This window comes from Triticum aestivum, chromosome 7B (genome assembly GCF_018294505.1).
Source record: "Triticum aestivum cultivar Chinese Spring chromosome 7B, IWGSC CS RefSeq v2.1, whole genome shotgun sequence".
Lineage (NCBI taxonomy): Eukaryota > Viridiplantae > Streptophyta > Magnoliopsida > Poales > Poaceae > Triticum > Triticum aestivum.
This window is the reverse complement of record NC_057813.1, coordinates 682,317,386-682,326,227: the sequence shown is the minus strand read 5'-3', so window position 1 is coordinate 682,326,227 and position 8,842 is coordinate 682,317,386.

Below are 8,842 nucleotides of genomic sequence, written 5' to 3'. Positions count from 1 at the left end.
AAGAAAGAGAACCAGGAAGTCCATAATAAAAAGATGGAGAAGTTCGATGATTATAGAAAACTCAGATTTTCCTCGTTATTAAAGAATGGAAACAAGAAGTTCAACTTTTAATAATAGAGCGCTTCAAAATTTCGTAAAAAAGATTAAGAAATAAAACAAGGAAGTCCGTATTAAAAAGATGGAAAAGTTCGATGATTATAGAAAACTCAGATTTTCCTCGTTATTAAAGAATGGAAACAAGAAGTTCAAAAACTAAATAAAAAGAAGTTCAACTATTAAAAATAGAGCGCTTCAAAAGTCATAAAAAAGATTAAGAAAATCAGATTAAAAAATTATAAAAAAAATCAAATATTTTCACGTAACCGAGAGAAGATCAGGTTGATAACTGCCAGAAGTTCATGTACTACACGCTGTGCATTTGTATGAAAAAAAAGAATGAAAAAGCAAAGGCTAAAAGTTTCGTTGCTAGAAGTTCATGTCCTTAACCCGAGAAAGTTCAAAAATTCTTGTGAGAGAGGTTGAACAAAAATACGTGACAGAAGTTCAAGGTGAAAACAGCGGGAAGTTCAACTACTACACGAAATGCATTTCAGATAAGAATATAAGCTTAGAAAACTAAAAGCTTCAAAGGTTTGTTGTAAGAAGTTCACGTGCTCCTCCCAATGAAGTTCGACATCTCTAGTGCGAGACGTTCAACCTTCAACTACATGTTAAAAACAAGTAAAAACAATGTTGTTTTTACCATTTTTAATACCGCTCTCAAACGGTAACGAATTTGTGCGATTGTCTTGATGAAAAATTTAGTTGCTCGAAGTTCAAGTGACCTGCCAGGGAAAGTTCAAAAAAGGATTTTGCCCATTACTAACAAATAAAACTAAGAAGTTCAAATTTAAAAAATAGCGAAGTTTGATGTCTATAAGACATGCAGACTTTTCTCATAATTTTTTCCGTTACGAACGAAAAAACCAAGAAATTCAGTTTGAAAATATCCAAGAAGTTGTACGATGTTTATTACAAAATAGCATTTTTTTCCCGTTACAAATGAATGACACCAAGAAGTCCAAATTGAAAAAAAAACAAGAAGTTCAATTTTAAAAAATACAATAGTTCAATGTATATGAAAAAAATAGATTTTCCTCGATAATAAATAATAAACCAAGAAGTTCAATTTCAGAAAATGGAGCAGTTCAATATTTAACACAAAAACTTAAATTTTTCCCATTGGTAACGAATAAACCAAGAAGTTCAGTTCGAAATAACGAAGAATTTGTATAATGTTTAATACAAAACTAAGATTTTTCCCGTATAAAAATCGAATGCAATTCTTTACTCAAAATATAAAATGGTGAAGTTCAAATTGAAATAAAAGAGAAGTTCGGATTTTATTAAAACCTGGGATTTACCTGTTGAAAAGAATAAAAAACACAACGCCATTTTTTGCACTTTTAAAAACAACTCATAAATGAAAAGAATGGTTGATAGAAGTTCAATTGCTCAGCGAGGAAAAGTTCAAAAAATTCTTGTGAGAGAGGTTCACCGTGTATTTAGATGTCCAAAATACATAAAAAAATATGTTTTTTGTGTTTTAAAATAACTCTCTCAAACCAGAGAGAAGTTCAAAAGTGATAACAACCGGAAGTTCACGTACTACATGGTGTGTATTTCATACAAGAAAAATACAAATAAAGTGAAACGGAGTGAAGTTCAAACAGACATGCCCCACAAGTTCAACTACTTCACGCAGTGCCAAAAACAGCATGTCAAAAAATAGCACGTCAAAAACAGAGTGAAGTTCAAACAGACATGCCCGAGAAGTTCAACTACTTCATGCAGTGCATTTCCATTCACGATGAAGGCAGAAATCATGGTCTTGTGATTTTATAATTTACTTCAAAACGACAGCAATATCATTTGCGTAAGTTCAAGTCCTCGGTCGGAGAAAGTTAAAAAAATATTGTGAGAGAGGTTTGTACAAAAAGAATATCATTTGTGTAACACTTGCGAAAATGGATGGGAAAATGACAAACAAAAATATGTCAGAGAAGTTCAACGTGAAAACAACAGGAAGTTCAACTACTACACTGAATGAATTTCACAAGAAGAACTTCTAAAACCGTCGCGAGTATGAAAAAATGATCAACATGGAAAAGTTGCGTGTTTATAGTAGCTTTCCATTGGTATATCACTTGCTTAATTCCGGTGAGTGAATGAAGAGCTACGAGCAAAAACACACGTGAAAAACATAGTGAAGTTCAGGCAGAACTACCACAGAAGTTCAAGTACTTCACGCAATCCATTTTCGACGAATCTGTTTCGCGATAAAGGCAGAACGAGTGATCTCGCCGTTTTTGAAATTACTTGAAAATGGCTAGGATTCAGAGAAAACCATCAACATGAAAAAGTTTTGCATTTTTCGTAGCTTTTAAACAGTATATTATTTGCCCCGTTCCGATGAAGTTTGTAGAAATTACGACGAAAATACCTTTTTAGCCATTTTCAAAATCAACGTAAAACCGTAATGAATTTGGAGAAACGACATGTACTAAAAAGTTTTGCATTTGTTCAGGCTTTCCAACGCCATATCATTTGCTATGTTCGGACATATGATTAAAAAATATCGAAAATACAAACTTAGTAGAACTTGTACTGTTTTCTAAATTACTCTTAAACCATTCAAAATTAGAAAAACTTTCAACATGAGGAAAAAGCGCATTTTCACAAGCTTTCCAACGCCATATCATTTGTCTCAATTGGATTAGGCGTTTAGAAATGGCAATGAAAATACGAACTCGGTTGTTCGGTTTGCGAAATTTTACGATTTTCCACATTACTCTTTAACCATAGGGAATTAGAAAAAACTTTTAGCTAGGTAGCATTCCACATCAAAAAATATATTTTTATCATTTACCTACTCGAGGACGAGCAGGAATTAAGCTTGCGGATGCTGATATGTCTTCGTCGTATCTATAATTTTTGATTGTTCCATGCCAACATTCTCCAACTTTTATATACTCTTGGCAACTTTTTATACTATTTTTGGGACTAACATATTGATTCAGTGCCCAGTGCCAGTTCCTGTCTGTTGCATGTTTTTTGTTTCACAAAAACCCAATATCAAACGGAGTCCAAATGGGATAAAAATGGACAGACATTTTTTTGGAATATTTATGATTTTTGGGAAGTGAAATCAATGTGAAACGGTGTCCGAGGTGGTCATGAGGTAGGGGGGCGCGCCCTACCCCCCAGGCACGCCCCTGACCCTCGTGGTCCACCTGTAAGGCGGTTGACGCTCTTCTTTTGGCGCAAGAAAGCTAATTTTATGAGAAAGATCTAGGCGAAAGATTCACCCCAATCGGAGTTACGGATCTCCAGATATAAATGAAACGGTGAAGGGGTAGAATCGGGGAACGCAGAAACAGAGAGATAGATCCAATCTTGGAGGGGCTCTCGCCCCTCCCAAGCCATGGGAGCCAAGGACCAGAGGGGAAACCCTTCTCCCATCTAGGGAGGAGGTCAAGGAAGAAGAAGAAGAAGGGGGGCTCTCTTCCCCTTGCTTCCGGTGGCGCTGGAACGCCGCCGGGGGCCATCATCATCACCGCAATCTTCACCAACACCGCTGTCATCTTCACCAACTTCTCCATCACCTTCCCCCTTCTATATACAGCGGTCCACTCTCCCGCATCCCGTTGTACCCTCTACTTGAACATGGTGCTTTATGCTTCATATTATTATCCAATGATGTGTTGCCATCCTATGATGTCTGAGTAGATTTTCGTTGTCCTACTGGTGGTTGATGAATTGCTATGATTGATTTAATTTGCTTGTGGTTATGTTGCTGTCCTATTGTGCCCTCCGTGTCGCGCAAGCATGAGGGATTCCCGCTGTAGGATGTTGCAATACGTTCATGATTCGCTTATAGTGGTTGCGTGAGTGACTGAAACACAAACCCGAGTAAGGAGATTGTTGCGTAGGGGATAAAAGAGGACTTGATGCTTTAATGCTATGGTTGGGTTTTACCTTAATGAATATTTAGTAGTTGCGGATGCTTGCTAGAGTTCCAATCATAAGTGCATATGATCCAAGTAGAGAAAGTATGTTAGCTTATGCCTCTCCCACATAAAACTTGCTATCGGTCTAGTAACGTAGTCAATTGCTTAGGGGCAATTCCACAACCCCTATCACCACTTTTCCACACTCACTATATTTACTTTTTTAGCCTCTTTATCTTAACATCCCTTAGTTTTTGTTTACGTGCTCTTTATTATCTTGCAAACCTATCCTATCACACCTACAAAGTACTTCTAGTTTCATACTTGTTCTAGGTAAAGCAAACGTCAAGCGTGTGTAGAGTTGTATCGATGGTCGATAGAACTTGAGATAATATTTGTTCTACCTTTAGCTCCTCGTTGGGTTCGACACTCTTACTTATCGAAAACTGTTGCGATCCCCTATACTTGTGGGTTATCACGGCCACAATCGGGTCGAGGGTAGGCCACTGGCGTCTCTCTCTCTCCCTCTCTCTCTCTCACCCTCTCTTCATTATGCATCTACCTAGGCGGACAGACGCTTTCAAGATCAAGAGAGGAAAGGTCCTTGCATAAATAGTTTTTGCTTTTGGTGACATGTGATTTTGTACTAATACTTTAGGCATTAGAACATAGTGTGTATGTGTTTGAAGCGGGACTGCTTCTTTCTGGGCAACTCAATAGGAATAAGGGTGTGTTTCATCACCATCAGCTAGCGATCCAGGACTTCGTACTAAACTGCTACTAAATTCACAAGAGGGAGCATTTCAATAAAAAAATCTAGCAATGGTTTATAATATCATGCATACATGTATGATGTATCAACAATTCTTTTTAGTTCTACTTCATACCAAAAAATGAATTTGCAATGTCTGAACAAATATGAAGTATAAAATTATACTCCCTCTGTTCCTAAATATAAGGTGTATTAGTTTTTCAAAAAGTCAACTGTTGTCTATGTTTAACCAACTTCACAGCAAAATATATAAAGATTTATAATACTAAATATATAAAATTTAAAAATATAGTTCATGATGAATCAAGTGATAATGATTTGGTATTCTAGATATTGATATTTTTGTCTATAAACTTGGTCAAACTTGAAGTTTTACTTTTTGGAAAAATAATACACCTTATATTGAGGAACAGAGGGAGTATTATGAAAGGGAATTGTTTGATTTTCAAAACTAATGAACTTGGACCTGGTTACAACGCGTATTCATCAGTTAACTGCACTTCTTTGGGATAATTGCACTTTCAAATCTCCATAAGAGGGCAAAAACACTACTTTTCTCAAGATGATCTCAATCAGTTGGACAGGCTCCACACTTCCCGTGCCACTTTATGTGTTTTAAATTGCACTTCAGAGAGCGTTCACAAGTTAATTGAAACTTTTTGTGTTCTAAATTTTACTCCAGGCAATGTCTTTGGACTAAGGCCACTCTAGAGAGGTAACATTAGCACAACTGATGGTTGGTTTTTCTCCCCTGTTGACATGTATCTCTTTTCTTTAGATGTGAATACATCAATAGAATAATGGATTTCTAATATTACTGTCTTACAGAGTTCACAGATTATTGAAGCTTTTTGCAGCTATGGAAATCTGACCAGACACTATTCGATCTTATCTGTGAATTGAAGATATGATGTGTAAATGTTCAAATATGTATGTTACACCTTTTGTAAACTAATATAGGACCGTTTAGACCACTACTTTAGATCACTAAATTAGTGATCTAGACGGTGTTATATTAGTTTACAAAGGGATTACCTCCTAACCACTCTTTACAGATTTATTATCTATAAAATGCATCCAAGCAAGTCCTATCTTATAGGCAATTACCCCCTTAGATATCTGGAGTTTAGAGATCACTATCCTTCCAGGTTCTCTACTGGTTATATCTCTTTGACAACTTCGAGAGAGGAATAAGTACTGTTAGTCATTCTTTGACATGTATAATGCAATACTAGAGATGTGAATCGTTGGAGTTCATTTAGTAGAGTATTAGTAGACGATGATTTCTTTTCTCCGCATTCAACTGGTGTAAATATGTTTAGTCCGTTGCCAAAATGATTTGTAAAGTTTCCTTAACAACTAAACAGTCTCCATGTGTATTATTACTCTGTTTTTTGGGCAGCTGGAAGAAATCAGTTTATCAATTAACAAAGATGTTTGTGAAATAGTTAGTTTGGCATCACAGTGAAGCTTGGCGAAGGGACACATTGTGAGGCCTACAAGGCTGGACGCACTGTATCAAAGTGGTACCATCCGATGGACATCCATTTGTCAACTAATACATGATCATATTAGAGAAGTGGGCATACACAAGGGCCCTAGCATGTTCTAAATGTGTACATGGACGATCTTTAAATATCCAGATGATTATTCTGCATAAACAAAGCCATATTGCCATTTTCACATAAGAAGCAAGTGTCCCATGACACAAATAGCTGCTGTTTGTGCTGAGTAGCGAATTCATTAGTTATGGGGCATCAAGAAGAGCAAACGACACCCATGTGTGGAAACATACATGTTCCATATAACCAAGTAATAAACCCTTTCACCTTGCGAGGCACTGTGATCAACGGCCTAGCACAATCATCCCATAGCTCCTTGCATGTTCTGTCGTTAGAACTCCCTGTGCAAAGTATTCATTATGTAAACGAGGCATACAATTCAAGGAACCTTTCACCTTAATTTATAGTGCCAGATTCTAACCATTGATTATGAGTTGATTTAACCAGTATTACCATCTGAGCTGGCACTGCATGCATGCATCCACCACTTGCCCGATTCTCTGTCAGGCACATTGAAAGCACTAGTCCATCAACCTAAAGCAATATTAGTAAGTTACTTTTTCCTACATAATAATATCGGACCACTTCCAATTATAAGAATTTGATCACTATTCTTATTAGGAAACTACATAACATGTCGGGCCGCCTCGAATTATAAGAACTTGATCACTACTCTTATTTACGAAATGGGTGAAGTACTCAAATACATGTCTCTAATTCTTGGCATCCACCCAGGAACTCATTACTCTCCAGGGAAACTTAATTCGGGAAGAACATGCCGAGGAAACACATAACAACCAAAAACAACAAGCGAGGTAAAGGAACCGGACCTGAGGTATTGAAATTCGCCATCTCCGTCGCTCAACCCAAACGATAGCTGGTCATAATTTAGCAACACGGGGCCGATATGCTCACCCCATGCGCAGCTCCGTGGATCTTGCCCCGCTCCGCAGCCATGGCGACGGCCAACGCTAGCCACGCGCGACACTGCGGTTGCGAGCACGAGGCCATGGAGGGGCTCAACGCGGTGCAAGTGGCTCGCAGGTCGACCGTGCGCACTGGGTGTCGGCAGAGATCACGTGTGCTTACCGCATTGCGCGGCCAAGCGGAGCTCGCGACGCGACGGTGGATGGTGCGTGCAATGGCCGTGAGCGGGGACCTGTGGTGTGGCTGCTCCTCTCTAACTCACGCCGGCGAGCCGACGAATGCTAAGAAAATATCCTAACTGAGCGAGTTAATTACACGATAGTACCACAATTGGGGCCATGGTGGCGAATTGATACCAGTTTTGAAAAATTTTACGTGTCAGTACCATGTTTGGACCGAACCGTTGCAAATCGGGCTAAACTTTGTATTTGTACGTATTGACGCTGGAACTGACCGCCCGCGCGTCAGATGCTCGATAGAGTGAATCCATGAAAAAAAAACCCACCCAGTCCCGCACCTGCCCCGAACCAACCGCCACGCCGCCACCGGTCCCAAATCCGGTCACCGCGCTGCTCTCTCCCCGGGATCCGGCAGCTGCGCCGCCACCGCCCCTGGATCTGGCCGCTGCGCCACCCCCGTCCCCGAATCCGACCACCGCCTCGAATCCGCCCTTCCCATCGGCGCCGCGCCGCCCGAAACCGACGTCCTCCCCGCGCCGCGCCTCCGCGTCGACGGGCCCAACCTCTCCCCCTCCGGCATTCCGAAGCGGGCCGCGGCTTCTTCCCCTTCCCCGCTCCCGTACGTCCTCCCTCCTTCCTCCCACCATGAGCAACGCTGGCTCCGCCCCGTCGAAGGGAGGCAGCGGGCGAGGGGCCGCGAGGGGGCGTCGTCCGACCGACGACATGGACGAGGCGCTCGCTCGCGGCGTGGTGCTCACGGACGCGCCGGGCTCACCGCCGGCGACCGGTGTCGGCGTCAACGATCCAAGAGCGGCCGCGAGGGCTCTTCGTCGAGACGAGGACGAGGGGGAGGCTCTGGCCCGCGACCAGGTGCTCGCGAACGCGCCGCCCTCGCCGTCCGCAGCCCTGGTCGCCGCGAGGAACCCAGGAGCGGCTGGGAGTCGTCGTCGTCAAAAGGCGCCGCTGCGGACGACGAGGTGCTCGCCGAGGCGCACGCGCAGGCTTCATCGTCTGCGACCCAGATCGTCAGGGTGGCAGGAGGAGGAGCTAGGCGAGGCCAGGGCAGCCTGGGTGGCAGGCGAGGCACGGCAGCGCACCAGAGGTAGGCGGCGCGGCCGTGTCCGAGAAACGGCGGTACGGCCATTGCGTGGTGGCGGCAGGCGGCAACGAGATCGGATCCCGGGGCGGAGGCGGCGCGGTGGTCGGATTCGGGGACGGGGGTGGCGCAGCGGCCAGATCCAGGGGCGGTTACGGCGCAGCTGCCGGATCCCGGGGAGAGAGCGGCGCGGTGACCGGATTTGGGACCGGTGGCGGCGTGGCGGTTGGTTCGGGGCAGGTGCGGGACTGGGTGGTTTTTTTTTCATGGATTCACTCTATCGAGCATCTGACGCGCGGGCCCGGGCGATCAGTTCC